Source organism: Mustelus asterias, chromosome 13, assembly GCF_964213995.1.
Source record: "Mustelus asterias chromosome 13, sMusAst1.hap1.1, whole genome shotgun sequence".
NCBI lineage: Eukaryota > Metazoa > Chordata > Chondrichthyes > Carcharhiniformes > Triakidae > Mustelus > Mustelus asterias.
The window spans coordinates 75,550,132-75,563,998 of record NC_135813.1 but is presented as its reverse complement, the minus strand read 5'-3'; positions in this window follow the sequence as shown (position 1 = coordinate 75,563,998).

Genomic DNA, 13,867 nt, shown 5'->3' with positions numbered 1-13,867 from the left:
TTGTATAGGTGATCGCAAACCATTTCGATCTTGAGTGATCTTAGCCTATGGTGGTATATATTTTTGGCAGGTGTGTCTGACACAGGGGAGGGAAGGTTCTTGTTAAAGATCTCTCTTGTACATCCACTGTTTCCTAACTTGAATCCCACGCTCGAGCTAAATCTGATTGATGATGGTTTAGGAGTATTTGACTGTAAGTAAATTTTGGGAGACTCAAAATCTTTATGCAAAGATGCAAAAGTAATCACAAAGGTAAGTGTATTGAGGGAAGCCATTCAACCCAACAAGCTGTTTCCAATGAAACCTTAAATCTCTCTCTTCATGCTTTTAACTGCCTCTTTAAAGATTCCAGACCCTTTTCCACCACTATCCCATCCAGAATGCTATTTCTTGTATTAGCTGCTGAAGAAGCACTTTCAAACATCAGTGCTAGCGTTTTAGTTTGTGCCTATCTTTCATAGGGGCCGGTTAGCTCAGCTGGCTAGTGTGTGATGCAGAATTATACCAACAGTGTGTGTTCAATCCCTATACCGGTTATGGTATTTCATGGAGGCCCTGCCTCCTTGCCTTGCCCCATTCTTGAGGAGTGGCACCCCTCAAGCTACAAGTAGCCAAGATGTCTCTCGCTAATGGAGAGAGATGCTTATGGTTCCTTGGGACTATGGCTAGATACACATATAGCTATTTTTCATATTCTGGTTTGTGATTTAACTTGCAATAGTGCTCAGAATTAAACTTTATAATCAGCGGATAAACAACGCATTTTTTATATGTTGGAACTCGTGATTTAATGAGAAAATCACAAGATTTTCCACCTTGTACCATATGTACCTCGAATTTACTCCCTATGGAAGCTTAATAGCCCATTCTTACCACACTCTCACCCTGAACCTCATCATTTATTTTTGGATTAGTTTTAAGATATGCAGCATTTATTTGCAGCTTTTCGATTTTTTATTTTGGATAAGATGTTAAACATCCATCTCAGGTGGATATAAAAGACTCCTTGGTTCCATTTGATGAAGAGTGGGTGTCCTGGCCAACATACATACCTCAATCAACATAAGTTTTTAAAAAACCTGCTTTTTATCTTTGCACGGCCTTTCTGCACACAAATCGGCTGCTGGGTTTCCTACATCACAACAGTGCACGGTAACACGGTGGTTAGCCTCACAGCGCCAGGGACCCGGGTTCGATTCCCGGCTTGGGTGGCTGTCTGTGTGGAGTTTGCACGTTCTCCTCGTGTCTGCATGGGTTTCTTCCGGGTGCTCCGGTTTCCTCCCGCAGTCCAAAAGATGTGCAGGTTAGGTGAATTGGCCATGCTAAATTCTCCCTCAGTGTACCCAAACAGGTGCCGGAATGTGGTGACTGGGGGATTTTCACAGTAACTTCATTGCAGTGTGAATGTAATAATGTGCAGATGCCGGCATTGGATTGGGATCGGCACAGTAAGAAGTCTCACAACACCAGGTTAAAGTGCAACAGGTTTATTTGGTAGCACGAGCTTTCGGAGCGCTGCTCCTTCATCACCGGATGAAGTGCTCCTAGAGCTCGTGCTACTAAATAAACCTGTTGACTTTAACCTGGTGTTGTGAGACTTCTTACAGTGTGAATGTAAGTCTACTTGTGACACTAATAAATAAACTTTAAACTTCATAAAGCACTTCCTGAGCTGCGAAGCATTGCACTATTCACTAGGTTTTTAAAAGGCGCTCTATAAATGCAAGTTTTATTTTCCTCTGATGTGGGTACCTTCTCTTGTCAGCAATACATAAATTGAAATACTTCATTCATTTATGCAATAAGTTTACGATTACATTTTTGAACATCATGGCAGATGTTGTGAATAGTTCAGGCACCAGGGACTAAATCGTCAAAGAAAACAGAAAATCCACCAATACAGTCATTTAATATTAATAAAAGCAAAGGAAGAAAAACTTCTCCCTTCCTCAGAGTAACTTCACCGTGACGTTTCCGGGATTCAATGTGAAACGTGTCAAGAAATGACAGCTCACTGCGTGATGGTTACTTGCTTGGGATTGAAGTCACAATACATTTTCTTCACGTCAACAAGCTCGAGTGAACACTAGAACTAAGGATATCAATGACTGTTTATTCTGTGGTGGAATTACTAACATGACTTGTGTCAAAAAGAAATACATCAGTGAACAAGCAACATATTTCTTACATGTTAAACTTTGTGATTTAATGAGAAAATCGCAAGATTTTATTGTGGAAGGAAAATGTATGGCATCAGAGCTTTAAAAAATAATCCTCCATGGGATGTGAACTTCACTGACAAGGCCAGTGTTGTGGGGGCGGGCACGGTGGCACAAGGGTTAGCACCGCTGCCTCACAGCACCAGGGACTTAGGTTCAATTCCCGACTTGGGTCACTGTCTGTGCAGAGTCCGCATGTTCTCCCCATGTTTGTGTGGGTTTCCTCCGGGTGCTCCGGTTTCCTCCCACAGTCTGAAAGACGGGCTGGTTAGGTGCATTGGCCGTGCTAAATTCTCCCTCAGTGTACCCAAACAGGCGCCGGAGTGTGGCGACTAGGGGATTTTCACAGTAACTTCATTGCAGTGTTAATGTAAGCCTCCTTGTGACACTAATAAATAAACTTACACTACTTATTGGTCGCCCCTTGCCCATCATCTGAAGTAGTGCCATGTATAAAGAGAAGCAATGAGAAGATGCCTTTGGAATCTGCTCGGAGTGACAAAGAGATTTTTTTCCGTAAAAGTCATGGATCATTTATCAGAAATCTAAAGCTGAATCAATTCTCCATATTGGGAACGTAATCATTTGATGTTAAATTTGCGACGTGACTTTTGACTAATAGAACTTGGCAAGTCTTCTGGGTCTACAGAGAAAGAACTGCGAAAACAGAAGTGCCAGAATTGACCTTGTTCACAGAATTGAATCTGACCTGAACAAGCTCTGAAACTCAGCTATAATGTGCGAAACATTCATTAAAGTGTCCACTGTAAAAAACACCTGTGAAATATGCCACAGTCAGAGAAACATTAAAACGCTGTAATTTTTAGCACTCGACAGAGGCCACCTGAGGTTCTAAATCAGCTTAGGATTAGGTGCTGACAAATAGAAAATTGAAATATTAATGATTCTATTATCACGGAGTAAAATAATCAATCCAACATAAGAACATAAAAGCTCGGAGCTGGAGTAAGCAATTCGGCCCCTCAAGTCTGCTCTGCCATTTAATACGATCATGGCCGATCCTGGCTCCACCTTCTTGCCCCCTCCCCATAACCCTTCATCCCACTGCTAATTAAAAACCCATCTATCTCTCCTTAAATTTGTTTAGTGTTCCAGTGTCCACTGCTCTCAGGGGTAGTGAATTCCACAGATACATGACCCTTTTGGGTGAAGTAACTCCTTCTCATTTTTGTTTTAAATCTACCACCCTTTAGCCTAAAATTATATTTTAAAGTTTATTTATTAGTGTCACAAGTAGGCTTACGTTAACACTGCAATAGAACATAGAACATAGAACAGTACAGCACAGAACAGGCCCTTCGGCCCATGATGTTGTGCCGAGCTTTATCTGAAACCAAGATTGCAATAATGAAGTTACTGTTAAAATCCCCCAGCCGCCAAACTCCGGTGCCTGTTTGGGTACACTGAGGGAGAATCTAGCATGGCCAATGCACCTAACCAGCATGTTATTCGGACTGTGGGAGGAACTGGAGCACCCGAAGGAAACCCACGCAGACACGGGGAGAATGTACAGGTTCCGCATAGACAGTGACCCAAGCCAGGAATTGAATCCGGGTCCCTGGCGCTGTGAAGCAGCAGTGCTAACCACTATTTTCTTCATGTTCCTTATCCAAGCCTATCATAAGCTTATACACCTCTATCAAATTTCCCCTCAACCTCCTTTGCTCTGAGGAGAACAACCCCAACCTCTCCAACAAACCTTGTAGCTAAATTTCCTCATCCCTGGAACCATCCTGGTAAATCTCCTTTGCATGTTGTCAAGGAACCTCACATCATTCCTAAAGTGTGGTGGTTCGAACTGAATGCAATACTCAAAGACCTGTGTTCGATTCCCAGCTCGGGTCACTGTCTGTGTGGAGTTTGCATATTCTCCTCGTGTCTGCGTGGGTTTCCTCCGGGTGCTCCGGTTTCCTCCCACAGTCCAAGATGTGCGGGTTAAGTTGATCGGCCATGCTAAATTGCCCCTAGTGTTAGGAGGATTAGGAAGGTAAATGTGTGGGGTTTCAGGAATAGGGCCTGGGTGAGATTGTGGTCAGTGCAGACTTGATGGGCCAAATGGCCTTCTTCTGTGCTGTAGGGATTCAATGATTCTATTAGTGGCCTAACCAGAGCTTTACAAAGGTTCAGCGCAGCTTCCTTGTTTTTGTACTCAATACCCTTTATTTGTGAAGCTCAAGATCCCATCTGCTTTGCTAACCTAATGGACGGGATCTTCTGTCGAAGGTGAACCCCTCCCTGCTGCAACATTCCCCGGTGGTGGGACGGGCAAGCCACTCAAACTCCATAGTAATCTGCAGGACTGGAAGATCTTGCCAGCAAAGGCGAGCCACCTCCACCGACAGAAAATGTAACATGGCGGGATGGGGGGGTGCAGATAATCTGCCCAATATGTCCTACCACCTTCAAAGATTGATTTCCTGTCCCTTATATTCTTCAGAACAGTCGTTAAATACATATGGTCTCTCCCGTTTCCAAAAACGTGTCATCTCTCAGATCTCTGTATCCTATTCCATCAGCCACTTATCTACCCATTTTGCTAACCTATGCCCTGACGCAGTAAACTGGTATCATTCTCAATGTTGGTCACACCTCTGAGCTTGGTATCATTGGCTAATTTAGAAATTGTTGCTCTGTATTCCAAAATCCAAGTCATTGATGAATAGGTCACATAAACCCCTTTACCAACCCTGTGGTATGTGCATTTCCCATTGAATCTGTGTGCAGACATCCTGGACCTCATTCTTAAATTTTAGTTGGTAAAAATGCATCTAAAAAAAAAAGCACAGGTGCTACACGGCCCAACCAATCCCCCATTTGTCCTCCCACAAACTATGGTTCATTGAGAATAATCTACCCTCTGAGGCAGAAGGTTGTGAGTTCAAGTCCCACTCTTAGAGGCACGACACACAATCTGGCCAGATACTCTGGTGCAGTATGGAGAGAGTGTTGCATTGTCAGACATATTGCTTTTCAGATGAGACAATAAGCCGAGGTCTTACCTGTGCTCTCAGATGGACATAAATTATCTCTTGACACTGTTTCACGGAAGAGCAGGGCAATTTTTCCCCTGTGCCCTGGCCAACATTCATCCCTCAACCCAACATCATTAGCCAGATTATCCTCTGTGCTCAATTTGACAGCCACATTTCTCACACCGGAACCTTCATTACTTGCAGTTGTAAGTGGGTTGGCGATTTATTTTTGTGAGTGAGTTTTCATTTCCGTATAGCTTTAAGATGCTTCGAGAACAAATCAAAAGAATTTGAATTTACAAATGATTCAGGGAAGGCATTTTAAAGCCAATGAAATACTCCTGAAGTTTAGTCACTGTGTAACGTATGAAATACCCTAAATTTTAAATTAGATCCTGTCACCCCTGCTTTTTTTTATGGATTCTGTCTCCTCGTGATGTGGTGTGATGGAGAAATGGCCATTGCAATGAGATGCGCTAGTTGCTGCTGTTTAAATCTCAATTTTCTTCATGAGTGCGTTATCCATACTTGTCAAGCTAACATACTGTCATCTGAAAAGTGGGCAAATTATTAGAGAACAAGATAGAGTGTGAGACAAAAAGAAAAGTTCCAGGCTTTCAAACAAAATTGAAGATCATGATTTCCCAAAACAATCCTGTCAGAAGCTTTATATCCTAATATCTGCTGGGACAGTGTTGATTGCAGAATGTGTCTGTTAAGGAAATCTTCTGTATATTAACAGCAGGTCTTTATTTTATTAAATTTATCTGTGGGACATGGGTGTCGCTGGCTAGCCAGCATTTATTGCCCATCCCTAGTTGCCCTTGGAGGGCAGTTGACAGTCAACCACATTGCTGTGGCCCTGGAATCACATGTAGGCCAGACCGGGTAAGGACACCAGATTTCCTTCCCTAAAGGACATTGGTGAACCAATCGACAATGGTTTCACAGTCATCAGTAGATTCTTAATTCCAGGTATTTTTCCTTTATTGAATTCAATTTCCACCATCTGCTGTGGTGGGATTTGAACCTGGGTCCCCAGAAGACTAGCTGAGCTTCTGGATTAATAGTCTAGCAATAATACCACTAGGCCATCACCTTCCTTCTTTATTAACTACTTGCAACTCCATACATATATACAGTAATGGGTGTAGGCAAGAGCCCCTCCATGTCTAAGTCGCAACATGTCTCTTCGCAACAGCACACTGACCCTACGTCTGGGTCTTCTTCTTACATCACTATGTGCGCTGTAATGTACTGAGTCCCATGTTAACCTTGTGTATACTATTGTATCCTTATACTACTGTATCCAAATCCCCACTTCAGAGCTTATTGAATCTGACACTGCACACGTTGGTGTGCTTCACTCAACGTTTTTTGTTCATTCATAGGCTGTGAGTGTCACTAATCCATAGAATCCCTACAGTGCACAAGTGCCATTCAGCCCATCGAGTCTGCACCGACAACAATCCCACCCAGGTGCCATCCCCGTAACCCTACATATTTATCCTGCTAATCCCCCGACACTAAGGGGCAATTTAGCATGGCCAATCAACCTAACCCACACATCTTTGGACTGTGGGAGGAAACTAGAGCATCCGGAGGAAACCCACGCAGATACGGGGAGAACATGCAAACTCCACACATATAGTCACCCGAGGCCGGAATTGAACCCAGGTCCCTGGTGCTGTGAGGCAGCAGTGGTTAAGTACTGTGCTATCGTGCCACTGGTGCCTATCCCCGCATGATTGAGTGAATTTTAGAGGACAGTTAAGAGTGAATCACATTACTGTGGATCTGGAGCCACAGGCCCGACCATGTAGGGGTGGCAGATTTCCTTGCATGAGGGGCATTGGCTAACCAGATGGATTTTTAGGCCAATCTGTCAATTTGTGGCAACGATTACTAATATGAGCTTTTGGATCGGGACTTATTAGCTGAATTTAAATCTCCCAGCTGCTGTGGTGAGATGTGAATATCTGTCTCCAGAACATTAGTCTAGGCCTCTGGATTACCGGTCCAGAAACATAATCACTATGCTCAATAGGTCTGGATATTTTCTCCTCTTGCAATATTGTCTCCTCACTCTTCTATCAGCTGAAACGGTATCACACATTTTGTCACCTCCCATCACGTGGTGAGCCTCATGAAGGCATATGCTTCTCTAGAAGGAGGAAGGGATAATCAGCAAGTGGCTTGTCCCATTTATGTGGTCACACCTCTCAGTCGGTGGTTAGAGAGCTGGAATTGCAAGGGTCTTGGTTGTCCAGATGTGATCTCAGCCAAATTTTTGTTGTGTGAGAGATTTATGAAGAGAAGAACAGGAAAATACAGAAACAAAGAGAACGGTGTCAATGTAGAATTGCAGCACCAGTGGTTGATGGGCTGAATTCCCCGTTAAAAGGAAGATGGAGCACTGATGAATGAGAGATGGGAGGTAAGTAAAGGGGCAGATACAAATACTTGAAACAATGTTTGAAACATCACCATTGACTTTTCCTTATAGTCTAAACATTGCGGTGAACCGTACTATGGTATGAATACTTAACCCATTTAAATGACAACATTACTGACTGTAACTTCTGGCTGATATTTCCTCTTGGAAGTAAATGAGTGGCTGATGGCACCGCCACTAATGTTAAACCCTGTGGAGAGGAAAGGATGAGAATTGCGGGGAAGAGAAAAATGTTCAAGTTGGAAAGATTATTGATGAGGTAACAACCTCATCCATCATCTCTTTTTCATCTGTTTCAATTATTCTTACAAACCAAATCATCTGTGGAGGGTTGCACAAAATATGCACCATGAAATGATAAATTTTGTGTCTTTTTTTTCCCCCTTAACTGTGCCACAGTAATTAGATTTGGAAAATAAAATGGCAGTGAAACTTATCTTTAAGACCAGCTGTCCGTTGAATCTGACTGTCAGTCCCAACAATAACCAAATTCATGTCTGCTCACTCACAATAATCATCTCTCCGCTTAGACAGTGGCCAACATATTTTCAAACTTCACAGCAGTTTTGTTGAAGTTCATCTGACAACAAGGGCTGTTGCCTCGGGTCAATACTTGGAAAGGAAACCAATTTGACATCGCTTCCATGTTCATATTTTACTGTTCCTCAACAGTGCAGAGGGTGAGTACTTGTTTACCGGTGTAGACCCAAGAAAATAAATTTTTTGTGTAGCTTTTTGGATCTATTCTCCAGGCACTTTCCAAACAGGCATAACATAGATTACCTAAAGGATACACCTCCCATCAGTCCTCCCAGTAATGTGCTTCAATACAAATGTGCAAACATACATACAAATGTACGGCGGCACGGTGGTACAGTGGTTAGCACTGCTGCCTCACAGTGCCACGGACCCGGTCTTTGGTCACCGTGTGTGTGGAGTTTGCACATTCTCCCCGTGTCTGCATGGGTTTCCTCCTGGTGCTCTGGTTTCCTCCATCAGTCCAAAGATTAGGTTGATTGGCCATGGTAAATTGACCCTAGTGTCAGGGGATTAGCAGGGTAATATGTGAGGTTATGGGAATAGGGCCTGGATGGGATTGTGGTCGGTGTGGACTCAATGGGCTGAATGCCCTCCTTCTGCTCTGTCGGCATTCTATGATTCTATGAAATGGCCAACTGGTCCATCTAACCTATCCCACACCATCATATGCGTCACAACTGCGATATTCCATATATAATTCACAGGGAAAAGGTGGACTAAAATTTTTAGCTGGCCAATTTACGCTTACACAGTACTGATAGTTTAGTGACTCATAGAATCATAGAATCCCTACAGTACAGAAGGAGGCCATTCAGCCCATTGAGTCTGCACCGACCACAATCCCACCCAGGCCCTATCCACCTATACAAAGTCCGCACGGACAATGACCCAAGGCCGGAATTGAAACCTAGGTCCTTGGCGCTGTGAGGCAGCAGTGCTAATCACTGTGCCACTATACCCCCCCAAACCCATGTTCCATGATACCAACATAACTTGTATTGTAATATTTTGTCGGCATCTGTTGAAAGAAATAAAAAGAAATACAACGTTTCAGGAAGTAATTGCCCTTTTATTAAACAATTTTCTTATACCAAATTTTGAAACGTATAACATTTTAATAAAAAAATTAAACATAGATATATTTATTCAGTATTGCAAATAATTTAAAAATAAAAGTTTGTTCATGCACTAAAAGCAACTCACAAATCAGTTCTGCATATATTTAAATAAAATTTTAAATCCAGACTTCTAAAATACATGCATAACAAGTTAAAGAGTAATTTTTTTGTTTGGTCTTTGTTGGGAGTCAAATCAATCCAACATTTGCTTACTAAGTATGTTTCGGTGTTTAAGTTCATCCACTTTGCATGTTCAAAGTAGCATCCAAGTTCATGAATATTGTTTTGTTTGCCTCAGTTCAATGAAAATACCGTGACCTTTACAAATTGCACCATGCAGTAATTGTTTATTAGCACCTAAAGTATTGTCCGAAATTCAACTAAACTAGAAAGGGCATCATTCCATTTTCTTAAAGAGCCCATTGTCGCCATTAAAGAAAAAGCAGAGATTGGAATTTCAGATGAATACAGAAAGCATTCATATGAAACCATCCAACAAATTACCTTAGGTTCCCACTACACTGTACGACTAACAGGATAGTACAGAGTTTCACAGTGGTGCTAAATTGGCAGAATTCTGCACTCCCCACCCACCATGATGCGTTTTCTGGTGGTGGAGGTAGCCCACCACTGGCCAGCTGTCAATGGGGTTTCCCAGGGAACCGGAGCCGAAGGTGGGTCCCGTTGGCAGGACCAGAAGATCCCACCGGTGGGAAAAAATTTGGCTCATTATAGGATCGTTGTTCTTTGTATCACTTAACCGAAGGCAGCAAAAAATGTGCAGTTGCTGGTGACACTAATCCAAGGAGTTGGCTTCCACTGGTTTTGTTTTACAGACCTTCCAACTGGAAAGAAAATATCATGAAGAAGGTAAGTTCTCAGCCAAGTACTGAAATGACAATTGTCCCAATGTGCTGGGGGGTGTGTGGTCTCACAGGCATAAAGGCCCAGATGATTGCTCAGAAATGCGGGTGTTACCTTCAAGATGAGGATCTGTTTATAGCAATGACATGCATGAAAATCTACAGTCAAGAAGTTCCAATTAAGTCACCAAGGAATCTACCACAGCCCGAAGAGTTTTTGATTGTCCATTATGGAATGGAAAGTCCATTACTGTAGAGACACATGACAATTCCCCAAACCAAAGCTCAGTTATCCACATGTGCGTACAGGAATTCAATCAGTTGTAACTGCACAGCTCCCTGGAGCTGCCTCCCACTGTTTGCCGAGCTAGGGCCAGTTTACCAGTTGCATTGTTTGCAGAGCTACCTGAAATCGAAAGGGAACAAAAACCTAAGGCCGAATAACAGATTTTACCCTCCGCTGAACCACTGACAAGCCTGACTGGTTGTTCAGTCGTTCCCATTCCCCTGCACTTGGTGAGTCCCCCTGTAGGCCAGAGGTAGCTGCTCTCCTATAGCACCAAACATTTTAACTAAAAAGATGGTATTGAACACTGTGGAGCCAGAGCTTCCAACCTGTCCTCACTGTAAGAGGGTGAGATAGAAGATGGTAAAACAATCCAAACCTCTGTGGCTGACTCAGTGATTGAATATATAAGGAGAAAATGCTGGAAAGTCTCAGCAGGTCAAGCAGCATCTGTGGAACGAGAAATGGAGTCAATGGAGTTTGCCTTTGGGATTTGGATTCCAATGTCAATGGGAATAGCTATAGGACAGCAGCTACCTCTGACCCACAAGTGGACTTGCCAAGTGCAGGTTTTCAATTACGGATACGAAACTATAGATACTGGAAAACTGAAATAAGAACAGAAAATTCTGGAAATAATTCAGCATATTGGGCAGCATCTGTGACAATGGAGTTAACAAATCCCAACGTGACAAAAAGGGTCAGCAGTCTGAAATTTTAGGTTGGATTTTCACCCCCATGAGAGGATGGAGGCAGGTGGGTGCAGAAATGGACACAGCTTTGACAAAGGGTCGTCTGGACTCAAAACGTCAGTTCTTTTCTCTCCTTACAGATGCTGCCAGACCTGCTGAGATTTTCCAGCATTTTCTCTCTTACAATGAGGATTGGTTGGAAGCTCTGACTCCCCAGTGTTCCATGCCGTTGTTTTATTTACAATGTTTGGTGTGATAGGAGAGCAGCTACCTATTATCCACAGGTAGAAGATTCAGCTGTCCTGTAGAAGGAAACTATTGCACAGGACGTCATTAAATCACACATGTACTTTTGAATGTGCAAACGCCGAACTCTTCCCTCAGAGAGAGTGCAAGTGAGCATTTTCCACTCGCTCTAACCAAAAACTGCATGGAACAAAGGCTTGTAAGAAGAAAGAGTTGTGTTGTTGATGTTTAATTCTACGATCGAGTCCACCTCAAAGACCAACAAAAAGGTTACTGCTGCTTTAAAAATATAACTTTTACATATTTGAAAACTACATTTTGTTTTAAGCATTTTATTACCCATTAGTTAGCAACATTTAAAAAAACTTCTAATACACCTGTCCCTTTATTTATTTAAGAAAATAATAATGAAGAGCCCTTTCAACATATTGTTCATTTTAAGATATACCATCTATAGCAGCAACTTGCATAGTAAAAGGCCATATGAAACACTCTTTGCGGGTGACTCGGAATACATTACTTGTTGACATATGGCCTCTTGCACTACGATGAATCACAGTTATTGAAGTCCTAGTTAACCTCTGCCTGAAGCCTTTATCTGTTTAATATGCAGCCAACACTGACGAGACCATCAAAGTCTTTATTGGTGTCTCTGGTGGAATTCAGGCAGTGCAGCAGGAATTGGAAAGCTCAGAAGTTGCCTCTTCTTACAGACTTCAAAATCATAATGATAATTGAAGAAATCTCAGTGGGCATAAAATGTATGAGCTCTCAGTGAAGACAGTTCCTTTTTGCTATTCAGCGCGTTTATCGGTTATTTTGGTTTAGATGAGCTAAAGAGCAAAAACAGACGGCTAAATTGAAAGAAAAAAATTGTTTTTAGAAAGTCCTAGGAGCGACCATACAGCGATAGGAAATAAATGTCAGTGGCTGTGTTTCTCACGTATCAAATGCAAAGTCTTCTGAGATTTGGTTTGATATTCAGTTATTTTTTGCCAAGTCTTGTAAACATGACGCAGCTTGGGAACAGGTTTAAGCTAGTTGACAGGGTATATCGGATACAGTTTCCTGCACATGAATATTTACTTCCAGTTCATATGCCAAGCATGTGACCTTGTCTGCTGCTTTTACCACTCTTTAAATTACTTCTATTCTCACTGCTCAATGGGATTTTGCTGGATTGAAGAATGGCCTGAATTCTAAATTCAGCACTAATTCAATCAGACACAGTTCACTATACACACTCACACACAAACAGGACACAATGTAGATTATATATACTGCTACAACATAACAACACTTCTATTAAGTTGAACTTTGGATGTGCATAAACAACATAGATTATAAGTAGATTATTATTTAGATAGGAATTACAAAAGGGGGATAATAGCATTTGTTTTACATTTTCACCGACTCTATAAATATAAATTTGAATTCACACTTCATGAATTATAGAGCAATGAAATGGCTCACTCACAGACAGCATATCTTCAGTATGGGGGTGATTGTTTCCTGAACTTGTGTTGGGTTCAACTATCTATTGACATTTTAACTCATACATCACACTTATGCACAACTTCAACGTAATTTTGCTGTGTTACAGTTCTCCTATTCATTATGCATTGACAAGAACAGACAGGGTACAAAATTAAAGGCATTCATAACTGATGTCATAGCCCGCACTGGGATGAAGAAACATTTGTGATACAGTTAAAGTAACATTTTCTACAACGAATGTAAACTCAAAATAATTTCATCAAATGAAACACACACTTCCCTAGCATGTATTTTATATCTATTCATGCAGATAAATAAATATTGCACAGAAAACACTTTGGTGGGTTACGGTTCAAACATTGGGCTTTGTCTGTGGTGTTACCTGTATTGTGATATCCCTACTCAATAGTTAGAGTGGCTTAGCAGAGTAAGTAAGCCCCACTGTAGATGCCTTTGGAGTTACGGAACACATCCTCATGTGAAGGATGTCACTGAATCTTCCAGTTAAAGCATGGGAAGAATGAACAAACTTTAGGGTGTTACCCTAAATCTGAATTTTCTCTCTATATTTTTCTTACAAAATATATGTACACCTGATCTTTTTTAAATATCTAAAGCTATCTAACAAAAAGAACTGATAAATATGTGAATGTATTGTAGCTATAAGTGCCTTTAATAGATGAGTTCACATTGTTTAAGTTTGCTGTGATGATATTGCACAGTGTAGTTGCTATTGCTGCAATAAAGTAAATTACCAATCCAACAGCTCAGTTTTAATTTCTGGTCACTTATGTGTCCCTTAATAACACTATATGTCACGTCAGTAAATTGAGCTGAATTTTGAGGTCTACTGCCCAGCACAAATGGGTGGTATTGCCCTACGGCATGGAAGAACTTAGTGCCTCATTACCACCATCATCTCCCTTTGCCAGGGTCCTCTGAATAACCAACCTAGGTG